Source organism: Eriocheir sinensis, chromosome 27, assembly GCF_024679095.1.
Source record: "Eriocheir sinensis breed Jianghai 21 chromosome 27, ASM2467909v1, whole genome shotgun sequence".
Taxonomy (NCBI): Eukaryota; Metazoa; Arthropoda; class Malacostraca; order Decapoda; family Varunidae; genus Eriocheir; species Eriocheir sinensis.
The window spans coordinates 17950914-17963413 of NC_066535.1; the positions used below are offsets into that span (position 1 = coordinate 17950914).

The 12500-nt window shown below is 44.2% G+C and overlaps 2 long non-coding RNA genes across 5 annotated transcripts; one reads left to right on the forward strand and one right to left on the reverse strand.

Moving 5' to 3' along the window:
* Nucleotides 1–4813: 4813 nt before the first annotated feature.
* Nucleotides 4814–7684, forward strand: LOC127004220 (uncharacterized). Its single transcript, XR_007757695.1, has 2 exons — nucleotides 4814–6070; nucleotides 6673–7684. It is a non-coding gene; the product is annotated as an uncharacterized LOC127004220 (long non-coding RNA).
* LOC127004219 (uncharacterized) lies at nucleotides 5954–6784 on the reverse strand. 4 transcript variants are annotated; one of them, XR_007757691.1, is made up of 4 exons: nucleotides 6637–6784; nucleotides 6365–6500; nucleotides 6229–6296; nucleotides 5960–6098 (listed from the first exon to the last, which is right to left on the reverse strand). It is a non-coding gene; the product is annotated as an uncharacterized LOC127004219 (long non-coding RNA). The 4 variants fall into 4 exon arrangements; XR_007757692.1 differs by lacking the exon at nucleotides 6229–6296 and having other exon boundaries at nucleotides 5954–6098; XR_007757694.1 differs by lacking the exon at nucleotides 6229–6296 and having other exon boundaries at nucleotides 5954–6098; nucleotides 6365–6432; nucleotides 6637–6774.
* Nucleotides 7685–12500: the final 4816 nt, after the last annotated feature.

Consider the following 12500-nt stretch of genomic DNA (forward strand, 5'->3'; position numbering starts at 1 on the left):
TGAAGAGTTGGGAAGGAGGAATAAAGGAGAAAGGAATAAAATAGAAAGACTCCGACGATAAGGTAGTCAGTGATGGAGACGAAGAGGGAGAGAGATGGGGAGATGTTGGAAGGGAGGGAAGGAGATATTTTATAAGGGAGTGAAGGAGGGAAAGTAAGGAGAAACGCAGTGAAGGAGAGTGAAGGAGAGAGAGAGAAAGGGAGGAAGCGAGGAAGGCAGGCAGTGAGAAAGGGAGACAATGAGAAAAAAAGGGAAAGATAGAAGAGAAGGGGAGGGAAGAAGGGAGAAAAGCAAGGAGTGAAGGAGGGAAGGAGGGAAGGCAGGAGGAGAAAAAGCAGTGAAGGAAGGAGAGTGAAGGAGAGAGAAAGGAAGCGAGGACGTCTAAGTTTAAGTTCGGTTGAGGATCTTGAGCTGTTCTTGATAATGACGATGACGATGACGATGATGATGATGATGATGATGACACGTACCAAATTCAGAATGGGTAACAAAGCCCTCCAGGTTAATTGCCAATGAGTAACAGGTGAGGGGGGGATGAAGGAGGCTGAATAAGGTCGTGGTGAGGAAGGGAGAGAGGGGGAGGAGGGGGATGTCAGGTGAGGTTAATTAAGCGAGCGCCGGGCAGGTAAAGACAGGTTGGGTGAGGTAAGCGGCGTAACCAAGACGCTAAAATCAGTAATGGGGAAATAGGGTAATGGGGGAAGTTCAAGGTTGGTCTCTCTCTCTCTCTCTCTCTCTCTCTCTCTCTCTCTCTCTCTCTCTCTCTCTCTCTCTCTCTCTCTCTCTCTCTCTCTCTCTCTCTCTCGGTCCCAATTTAAGGAAGAGAAAGAAGAAAAAAGATGAAAGAAAAAACAGTGAGAAAGGAAAACAGGAAAAGAAAATAATGAAAACAATGAAAGAAAAATAAGAAAAGATGATAAAAAACAATGAGAAAAAAAATAAAAGAATGAAAGAAGAAAGCATGAGAAAGTAAATAAGAAGAAAAATATGAAAGAAAAAACAAAGAAGAAAAGGAAGAAGAAAAAGATGAAAGAAGAAAAGAAAATGATGATGAAAGAGGAAACGATGAGAAAGAAAAAAGAAAGGACAAAAAGAGAAAAAAGAAACAATGATAAAGAGAAAAGTAAGAAAGAAGAAAATGATGAAAGAAGAAACAAATAGGAAGAAAAAGAAAGAAAGAAGAAAAGATAAATAAAAAAAAACCGCGGCAGAGATAAGCTTTCAATTTTTTTTTATTCCAGCAGCGAAATTACCAAAAAAAAAAAAAAAATACAACAACAACAACAATGACAACAACATACTACGCTATCAGCCACGCATAACACAACCTTAATAATATATATAAAGGAAAAGAAAAAAATTACACACCAAAAAATAATAACCGGAAACTAACAATATGAAAAATCCTTTGACTGTAGGAAAAAATATATATAAAAAAAACTAACTGCAGGGAAAAAATATACTCGTGTGATTTGATTTTTAATTCCCTGAACGAATTTTATTGCAATTTTTCCTTCCCTTTCCCTCTGACTCTTCCTCTCTCTCTCTTTTTTTTTTTTTTGGGGGGGGGGGATGGGAGGAGGAGGAAAGGGGAGGTGAAAAGAGAGAGAGAGGGGGGAGAAGGGGAGGGACAGAAGAGAGAGAGGGGAGAAGGGGAGGGACAGAAGAGAGAGAGAGGGGAGAAGGGGAGGGAGAAATGAGAGCGAAGGGGAGAAGGGGAGGGACAGAAGAGAGAGAGAGAGGGGAGAAGGGGAGGGAGAAATGAGAGAGAGGGGAGGGAGGGAGAGAAGAGAGAGAAGGGGGAGAAAATGATGGGAAGGGAATTGTAAAATCGAGCCCATGTCTCTCTCTCTCTCTCTCTCTCTCTCTCTCTCTGTGTGTGTGTGTGTGTGTGTGTGTGTGTGTGTATGTGTGTGTGTGTGTGTGTCATTTCCGGGTTACACAATAAGATAAAGAGATAGACAGACAGACAGACAGACTGGCTGACTAAGAGATGAGAAAGATACAATTGATACGAGAGAGAGAGAGAGAGAGAGAGAGAGAGAGAGAGAGAGAGAGAGAATGGGGGGTGAGGGAGGCAGTGTTGATAATTGTGATAAGCAGATAAAGTGATAAACGGAGACACAAACAATAAGCAAGTAGAGATAATGGACGAAATAAATAGAACAAGAACACACACACACACACACACACACACACACACACACACACACACACACACACACACACACACACACACGAAGGAAAATGAACAGCCACGCAGAACAAGAAAAAAAAATAGAAAGCGGAAGAACAATTTGCACAACGATAACACTGGAAAGAAAAAGAAAAAAAAGAAATGGTTGAAAGAAAGAAAGAAGGAAGGAAGGAGGGAAGGAGGGAGGGAAGGAAGGTAAGAAGGAAGGAAGGAAGGAAGGAGAGAATGAAAGAAAAAAAAGTAATGAAATAAAATTGAACGAAGGACTGATACAAAAAAAAAAAAGAGAAATGAATGACTGAAAAAAAATATAAACACACAAACAAACAAATCATTCAATCAGTAAAACGAACCAATTATCGACAACAACAACAACAACAAGAACAGTGAACAAAATACAGGTTGTTGATATAATAAAAAAGTAAGTAATGGCGACGCACACGATGTATACTTTTATTACGCACACAGAAAGCCAGTGTGTGTGTGTGTGTGTGTGTGTGTGTGTGTGTGTGTGTGTGTGTGTGTGTGTGTGTGTGTGTGTGTGTGTGTGTGTGTTAAGGAAGAGGAGGAAGAAGAAAGACATGAATAAGAAAAGATAAAAATAGGAGGAGGAGGAGGAGGAGGAGGAGGAAAGTGAAGAGCACCTCGTTCCTCTTTGTCTTTGCGAACGTCATTTCTTGTGGGCGTGGTGGGCGTGGGGAGGAGGAGGAGGAGGAGGAAGAGGAGGACGGATGGAGGGAAGGGGAGGAGGAGGAAGAGGATGCAAGGAGGGTGGGGGGAGGATAAGGGCCGCCCACAGCACACCTCCCATCACCCCCACAATCATCCCCCCTCCCCCCACCCACCTCCGCCCGTTCCAGCCTCCCGTTGCCATGACGACCGCCCGCCCGCCCCGCCCAACTTCACGCCCACCCATTCCTTCTCTCTGATCTTGCTTCTCCTTGTTCTCCTTTTCTCCTCGTCTTTGCTCTAGTTTTGCTTCTATTTCTTCTTCCTCTCTTTTCTTCCTTTCATGTTCTCTCTCTTTTTCCTTTACTTCCTTCTTCATTAATTCTTTCTCCTTCTCTTTTCTCTCCTTTTCTTTCTTCCGTGTGATCTATGCTTCCCTCTTCTTCTGCTTTCCTTCTATCTCTTCTTCTTTTCTCTCCTTTTCCCTCCTTTCTCTCTTCCTTTTCATTTATTCTACCTCCATTCCTTTCCCTCATCTCCCATCCCTTCTTCTTCCTTCCTCTCCTCCCTTTCCCGATTCCAGTTCCTCTTTCTCTTCCCCTTCCCTCTCTTCCACCTCTTTTTTTTTCTTTTCTTCCTCCTTCGTCTCATTCCTTCCCCATTTCCTGCTTCCAAACTTCTCTCTCCACTTCCTTTTCCTCTTTCTTTCCTTCCATCTCTTCTTCAAGCTCCTCTTCTTTCCTCCTTCCTCTCATCCTCTTCCCTCTGTCTCTCCCTCCACTTCCCTCTCCTCTTGCATCTTTTTTCCATCTCCCTCCTTCCTCTCCTCTTCTTTGTGTTCGCTTTCCCTCCTCAATTTTCTGCCTCTCGTCTTTCATCCATTCTCTCTCCCTTCTCTTCTTCCTCTCCTCCTCAGCCATTCTCTTTGTCTTGCTTTCTGTCTGTCTTTGCCTGTCTATGTGTCTCTCGGAGGAGCCATCTATCAATATGGTTCTGTCTATATATCCGTCTGCCTGTCTCTTTCAGTAAGGCCATCACAGCAAAGGAGGCAGCTCAAGGGTGAAATAGAGAGAATAAAAGCCCGTTATAGCACTGCTCTCACAAACATTGGACCTAAGATTCCAAAAAGGAGGGTTAGATTCGGTTGGGGTCCTGTCTTGATACTCTCCTCTTGAAAGCGTCTAAGTCGTGGGCAGGAGGAAATGCAGACAAAGGAAGGGTGCTCCAGAGTTTACCAGCGAAAGGGATGAAAGAATGAAGATGCCGGTGAACTCTTGCATAGGGAATTCGGATAGCAGAGGGATGAACTAGAATAGAAAGTCGTGTGTCGCAGAGTCGCAGGAGGGGTGGAGGCATGCAAGTTTTGAGTAGATGTTAACATGAAAAATCGATATACAGAGAAATGGAAGTAATATTATAGAGGAATTTAAAAGGTAAGATATTCATTAGTAGAAGGAGGTGATAGAGCGATAAGCCTGTCTGTCTGTCTTTCTGTCTGTCTGTTTATCTGCCTGTCAGTTTGTCGCAGTGCAGTGAGGCCATTCGTCATTGTCTGTTTACCTGTCTGTATACTCTCTCTCTCTCTCTCTCTCTCTCTCTCCGCGGGGCATGAACGAAGATCAACAAAGCAGCGCACAAACTCACGCACAAACCCTCAGGACAAAGGAAAACTCAAACACCAAAAACTCAAATGGGAAACAAAACAAAAAGATAAAAACGAAGAGAAAAAAAAAAGAATGAAAAAACGGAGCAAAAAATGACATAAAAGCCTCATTAACGTTAAAAGAAATAAAAAAAGGATACTAATAATGATAATGAGCAAACACACACACACACACACACACACACACACACACACACACACACACACACACACACACACACACACACACACACACACTATTACCATCCTCCCCCCCCCCTCCCCCCATCCGTTGCACTCACTGAATGAATAATTAAAACCAAAAAAGGCAAAAAAAAAAAAAAAAACATGGACGCCCCTGGAAGCATGTCACATCCACGAACATAAAAAAATGTCCCCGCCGAGAAATTAAACAGCTGTCGTGATGATAACAGAAAAAGAGCGAAGGGCGTGAGGCGAAGGGGATGAAAGGGAGGGAGGGAGATGAAGGGGAGGGAGAATGGAAAGGAAAGGGGGCTGATGAAGTTTGAAAGAAATATATGTATAGAGAGCAAGGATGAAAGAAAGGGAGAAATAGAAGGAAATAAAGAAGAGAAAAATAGAGAAACAGACGACTAAAGAGAAGTGGCAGCCACAAATGTTAGGAAGCTTTAGTGGCCCGTCCTCGTGAGTCAGCACGCTCACTGGTGTTCTCCCTCAGCAGGTGTGTGAATGCAATGTACCTGAAAGACGTTAATTGGTGAACCAATTCTTACTATGTAAAATCAATCAATCAGTCAATCAGAGAAAGAAAAAATAATTAAAAAGAAAAATTAGAAGAAAGAAAGAAAAGGGAAACGGATGCTGCGCCGCAAGCCGCCGCGAGGATTCCTTATGATGCTTGTGCGCGTCCCCGAGCCCCATCGGTCCTCATCCAAGAACCGATAAATGCGGTGACCGGCGCCTTCACGGCATTTATGATTAATTTTATAATCCAGTCTGGTAGTTTTAAGAAGCGAGTTCTTGCATCCGCCCTATTCGAATCGGCGGGGCGGTGGAGCGCCAGCGAGCCCAAGGTCTCCCTGGCGAGCATGGCAGGACTGGAGGGCTCCCGGCAGGGCGCCTCGGCGTCCATCGGGACCCCGACGGAGGTGCCGGAGATCTTCCGGCTACAACGCCGGGCAGGTGGGGCTCGTTAGCCGTGGTAGGCAATCTGCCTAGGAGAGCAAACTCCGAACAACAAACCCGGGCAGGTGAGGTTCGTTAGCCGTGGTAGGCAATTCACCTAGGAGAGCAAACTCCGAACAATAAACCCGGGCAGGTGAGGTTCGTTAGCCGTGGTAGGCAATTCACCTAGGAGAGCAAACTCCGAACAATAAACCCGGGCAGGTTGGGCTCGTGAGCCGTCATAGGTAATACACCTAGGAGAGCAAACTCCGAACAATAAACCCGGGCAGGTGGAGGTCGTTAGCGAAAGCAGTTCATCTAGGAGAGCAAACTCCGATTACAAAACCGGGCAGGTGGAGGTCGTTAGCGTGAGCAGTTCACCTAGGAGAGCAAACTCCGATTACAAACCCGGGCAGGTGGAGGTCGTTAGCGAAAGCAATTCATCTAGGAGAGCAAACTCCGATTACAAACCCGGGCAGGTGGAGGTCGTTAGCGAAAGCAGTTCACCTAGGAGAGCAAACTCCGATTACAAACCCGGGCAGGTGGGGTTCGTTAGCCGTGGTAGGCAATTCACCTAGGAGAGCAAACTCCGAACAATAAACCCGGGCAGGTTGGGCTCGTGAGCCGTCATAGGCAATACACCTAGGAGAGCAAACTCCGAACATAAAACCCGGGCAGGTTGGGCTCGTGAGCCGTCATAGGTAATACACCTAGGAGAGCAAACTCCGAACAATAAACCCGGGCAGGTTGGGCTCGTGAGCCGTCATAGGTAATACACCTAGGAGAGCAAACTCCGAACATAAAACCCGGGCAGGTTGGGCTCGTGAGCCGTCATAGGTAATACACCTAGGAGAGCAAACTCCGAACATAAAACCCGGGCAGGTTGGGCTCGTGAGCCGTCATAGGCAATACACCTAGGAGAGCAAACTCCGAACATAAAACCCGGGCAGGTTGGGCTCGTGAGCCGTCATGGGTAATACACCTAGGAGAGCAAACTCCGAACAATAAACCCGGGCAGGTGGAGCTCGTCAGCCGTGGTAGGCAGTCTGCCTAGGAGAGCAAACTCCGAACAATAAACCCGGGCAGGTGGAGCTCGTCAGCCGTGGTAGGCAGTCTGCCTAGGAGAGCAAACTCCGAACAATAAACCCGGGCAGGTGGAGCTCGTCAGCCGTGGTAGGCAGTCTGCCTAGGAGAGCAAACTCCGAACAATAAACCGGGGCTTGTGGTGCTCGTTAGATGTCGTAGACAATCCACGTGATGGGAACACCAAAGAAAAAGAAAATAAAAAGGAACACCAGAAAAAGGAAAATATAGAAACAAAACATCAAGAAAAGAAAATAACAAACACAGATCATCCACCTTCAGGCCCTAACATCGCCAAAATTAAGGGTGAGTCTTTTCTGGGGAGAAAGAGGCTCATTCAGACCAAAGAACATCAACAAGGGATGATATAGAAAGTAACACCAAAAAATTGGGAAAAAGAGAAAAAAAACATCGCAAAAGACAAGTAACAACAATAACAGAACAGCATCAAGAAAAGTAACATCAAAGAAACATCATCCACCATTCGGCCCCAAACTAACATCACCAAAATTATGGGTGGGTCTCTTCTGGGAGGAAAGCGGCTCACCCAGACCAATGAACATCAACAAGAGGATGATATGAAACAAAAGAACATTAAAAAACATGAAGAAAGAAAAGAAATAAGAAGAAAAAGAAAAGAAAAAACATCGAAAAAGAAAAACAAGACATCAGGAAAAGAAAATATATAAGAAACATCATCCACCTTTCGGCCCCAAACTAACATCACCAAAATTATGGGTGGGTCTCTTCTGGGAGGAAAGCGGCTCACCCAGACCAACGAACATCAACAAGAGGATGATAAGAAATAAAAGAACATCAAAAAAGAAAAACAACACCAAGAAAACACAAAGGAAAAGAAAAAGAAAAGAAAAAGAAAAAGAAAAACACCAAAATAAAACAAAACAAAAACAAAAAATAATCCAAATAAATAAATAAATAAACAAATACAGAATACAGTAAAATTAACGAACTAACTAACTCAAACTATCTAACTATTAAACTACCTATCTAACTACCTACCTAACTAACGGTATTAAACAAGCTATTGGACTACCTATTAACTAACTAACTAACTAACTATCAAATCAACTTACATGGACAGTGAGGTAAGGTGGGGTTAGACTTACAGGGGCTGCCTAGTATAGACCAACCGGCCTCTTGTAAACTCCTTACGTCCTTATGTTCTTATGAGGAGGTAAAAAGAGAGGAGGGAGAGTAAAGGGGGAAAGATGGGGAGTATGAGAGAGAGGAGAAGGTTGGAGGATGGAAGAGGACGAAGGGAAGGGAAAAGGGGAGGATAGAGGGAAAAGGGGGAGGATAGAAGGAGGATTGAGGAGGAAGAGATTGAAGGGGAGTTGAAAAATGGGAGAAGGATGACGGGGATGAGAAACGGGGAGGGTGAAGAGGAGTTGTGATGAAGGAGAGGAAGGGAGAGGAGGGAAGGGAAAGGGGGAGGATGAAATGGAGGGGAAAAGGATGAGTGAGGAAGAGGGGAAGGGGAAGGGAAAGGATGAAGGGGTAGGTGAAAGGGAGTGTGAAGAGGTGAAAAGGGAGAAGGACACACACACACACACACACACACACACACACACACACACACACACACATTTTCCTCTAACACACACAAAAAAAAACAGTAACAGCAGCATAGATCGTCATGGTGGTGGTGGTGGTGATGATGGTTGTAGTGGTGTTGATGGAGGTGGTGGTGGTGTTGATGGTAGTGTTGGTGGAGGGGATGGAGATGAAAGTGATGCTGGTGGTGGTGATGGTGGTTGTGGTGGTGGTGGAGGCGGTGGTAACTGTACAACATGACATTTCACTCATTCCCCAACACCTGTACACGGGCTCAAAAAAGTATCGTCATAGCTCCAGGTCACGTGAACGATGAATTATGAAACGATACGCGTAGCTTTTTGTTTTTGTGACGTGCCACAGTGACTAAAAAAATATCTTCCTTCCCTTTTTTTTCTTTGTTTTTCTTTCTCTCATTATTACTTTTCTTTCTCTCTTTTAATCTTTGTTTCTTAATCTTAATTTTCCTTTCCTTTATTTTATTTTTTTAGTTGTAGGACGAATTTGAGTCTCTCTCTCTCTCTCTCTCTCTCTCTCTCTCTCTCTCTCTCTCATCACCATCGTTTTTCCATCACTCTCTCTGTTATAGTTTCCCCCTTTCCTCTATCATCAACGCCTCTCTTTATTCCCCTTCTTTATCACCATCCTCTGCTGTTCCCTCTGTATCTATCGTTTTCATTTGTTTCCTGTGTCACCATCAACGCTGTTTCCTTTTCCCTTCCATTACATAACGACCCATTTCTTTTATTTCCCGTTCTTTTCCTTAACTATTTTTTTGTCAGCCTGTCACCTTTTTATCTCTTTCATTTCATCACAACCCATTTTTTATTCCCGCTCCCTTCATTCTTTCATTTATAATCAATATTTTCACATTTTTTTTCCCTTCTTCACGTCTCCCTATCTCCCTCTTCCTTCTTTTCCTCCCTTTTCCTACTTTTCCCTCAACATCCTTCTCTCCCTCTTTCCTTGTCAATTTTCCTACACCTTACACCCGCCTCAATCATCACTTTTTTTCCTCTGTTTCCCCTCCCTCCGTGCCTCCCTCACCGCCCTTCCCTCGCTTTCCCTCTTAATCCCGCCACGTTAAGCAACACACTAGCCCGGATAATCCCGCTTCCAGTCGAGTTTAATAATGCATCAGTCTGGGGATTGTAAATAGCTGAGGGAAGGGACGGGGGGAGGAGAGTGACTACAGCATAACAATTAACGAAAATACACCATACACCTGTACACTTTTCGTCTGTATTTCCTCCTGCCTACGACTTGACCGTATTTCAAGAGGAGAGTATCAAGGCATCTCTCCTCCCGAAATTGACCTCTCTTTTGGCCACTCTTCTATACTCTTATTTATAGGGACAGTGAAACGTACACCATACACCTGTACACCTTTCGTCTGTATTTCCTCCTGCCTATGACTTGACCGTATTTCTAGAGGAGAGTATCAAGGCATCTCTCCTCCCGAAATTGACCTCTCTTTTGGACACTCTTCTATACTCTTTTACAGGGACAGTGATTAGCGGGGTTATTTTTTTCTTTTTCTTTTTTTTGCCCTTGAGCTGCCCCCTTTACTGTAAAAAAAACTCCTCTTCCACTCATCATCTCCTTGTTTATTCTATTTCTCCTCGTTTCTTCTTTCCGTTGCTTACTTCTCTAACTATTGCTCCACTTTCCTCTCTTCCTCTATACTGTCTTCCTTTCTCCCCCCGCCCCCCACCTGTACCTTCTCCACTACTAATCCACTTCCTCTTTTTACTATACCCTTGACTAGAAAAAAAGTAAAGAGAAGCGATATGAAGGAGGGAGTGAGGGACTACCACCACCACCAAAATCATCACCACCACTATCATCACCACCACTACCATCACCATCACCACCATCACCACGCTACTCAGTCAGCAGAACACCACAAAAATTTATTATAGAGAGTTTCACCACCAGGTAACTTTCACGGGACCTTCATCACCTCACCTTACATCACATCATCACTCTCCAGACATCCCCGCAGCATCACCACCATCACCACAACCTCATCACCATCACCACAGCTCATCACTATCACTACATCTTCATCACCATAGCCTATTCACCACCACCATCACCACTATCACCAACACCAAAGAGAACAAAAAACGTCACCAACTAAAATGAATAAAATGATAAATAAATAAATAAATATGAACTTAGAGAAAACACGAAAAACAGGATGATAATTTACACGGAAAAAAAAAAAGTTAGAATTCCCAATACGAATATAAACGTTGCCAAATAAATAAGTAAATAAATAAATATATGTATAAATAAATAAACAAACATGGCGAAGAGAAAAAATAATAAAAGGAAGAAAATAATGTAAGAAAAACAATAAAAGGAGAAAAAAAAACAGAGAGAGAGAGAGAGAGAGCAAAACGAAGAAAGTGGAATACAGAGTTACAACACTATTGACTTCTGCCGCGTGGGGAACAACACACACACACACACACACACACACACACGCGGCGCCCACCAATCAGCGGGCAGCATCACCGTGACGTCACTGTTGAAATGCTCCCATCGGCCACCTGATGTAAACACTCAATTTCCAGGAGTCCGACCCACTTTCCTTTCCCTTCCCTTCCCATCCTCACGGCATCCCACTTTCCCTTATCTCTCTTTCCATCGTCTCTCTTTCCCTCGTTTCCCATCATCTCTCCTTCTCACTTTCCCTTCTCTCTCTATCCCATCCTCCCTTCTCTCTCTTTTTACCATCTTACCATGCACTTTCCTTTCCCTCTCTTCTTCTCTCTCTTCCCCTTCTCTCCTTTTCTCTCCTTCCCATCTTCTCCCTTTCTCTCTTCTCTCCTACTCTTCTTCCCATCCTTTCTCCTCTCATGATTCCTCCTCTCCTTACCATTCTTCTTCTTATCATTTTCCCTCCTCTCTCCTTTCTATCCTCCCCACTTTCTCTTCCCTCTCCTTCCACTTTCCCTTCTCTCTTCTCTCTCTGTCTCTTTCTTTCCCATCCTCTACCCCTCCTCACTTACCCATCCTCTTTCCCCTCCCTCCCATTCCTCCCTTCTCTAACTTTCCCCTCCGTTGGACCGTGGGAGAGGAGGGGAAAAGAGGGGAAGGGGGAGGGAAAAGGGGGGAGTGTGGGTGCTTACTGGATTCACTGGGCAGAAACCTCACTGTGAGTTTTAGAAATGGGAGAAAGTGGAGAAAAAAAATGAAGAATAGGGAGAAGAGAAAGAAAGGAAGGAAGAGGGGAAGAAGTAGGGAGGGAAAGGAAAGAGAAAGAAAAAGGGGAGGGAGAAGAGGAACAGAGAGGAGGGCAGGAAAAGAGGGGGAGAAAAGAATGGAAGGAGTGAAAGGGAGAGAAAGGAAAGGGAGGGAAGGATGGGGCAGAGAGGAAAGGAAAAAACAGCAATCAAGGAAGACAGGAAAAAAGGGAAGGGAGGGAAAGAAAGTGAAGGGAAATGAGAAGAAGAGAGAAGAAGGAAGGGGAGGGGAGGAGAGGGAAGAGGAAGAGAAGGGAAGGGAAGTTTTTGAAGGCCCGTTTTCTTATTTCAAAAACTTAATTTACATTTTCCATAGCGAGGAAAATGGGACTGGAGATAAGGAGAGAGAGAGAGAGAGAGAGAGAGAGAGAGAGAGAGAGAGAGAGAGAGAGAGAGAGACTAATAATAATAATAATAATAATAATAATAATAATAATAATAATAATAATAATAATAATAATAATAATAATAATAATGAGACACAAAAGAAGAAAAAGAAAGGAAAACGTGGAGGAGGAAAGGGAAAAGTGAGGAGACAAGGAGATAACGATTGAAAGGAGGAGGAGGAGGAGGAGGAGGAGGAGGAAGACACAGAAGGAGACGCAAAGTGAAAGACGACAAAGAAAACTGAATATATGGATCTCTCTCTCTCTCTCTCTCTCTCTCTCTCTCTCTCTCTCTCAGGCACTCCTCTCTCACCTCTCACTTTCCTCCTTCCTCCTCATTATCTCCTCCACTTTCTCTCTTCTCTTCGTTTCCTTTCTTCTCTTCTCTTCTTCCTCCTCCTCCTTCTTTTTCATTTCTTCACTTTCTCCTCTCCCTTTCTCACTCCCTCTCGCTTCCTTCTCCTTCCCCCTTTCTCTCTCCTCTTTGCCCTTTCTGTCCTCCCTTCTCTCCCTAAAGTTCCCTCCAGTCCCTCCACTTCACTTGAGGA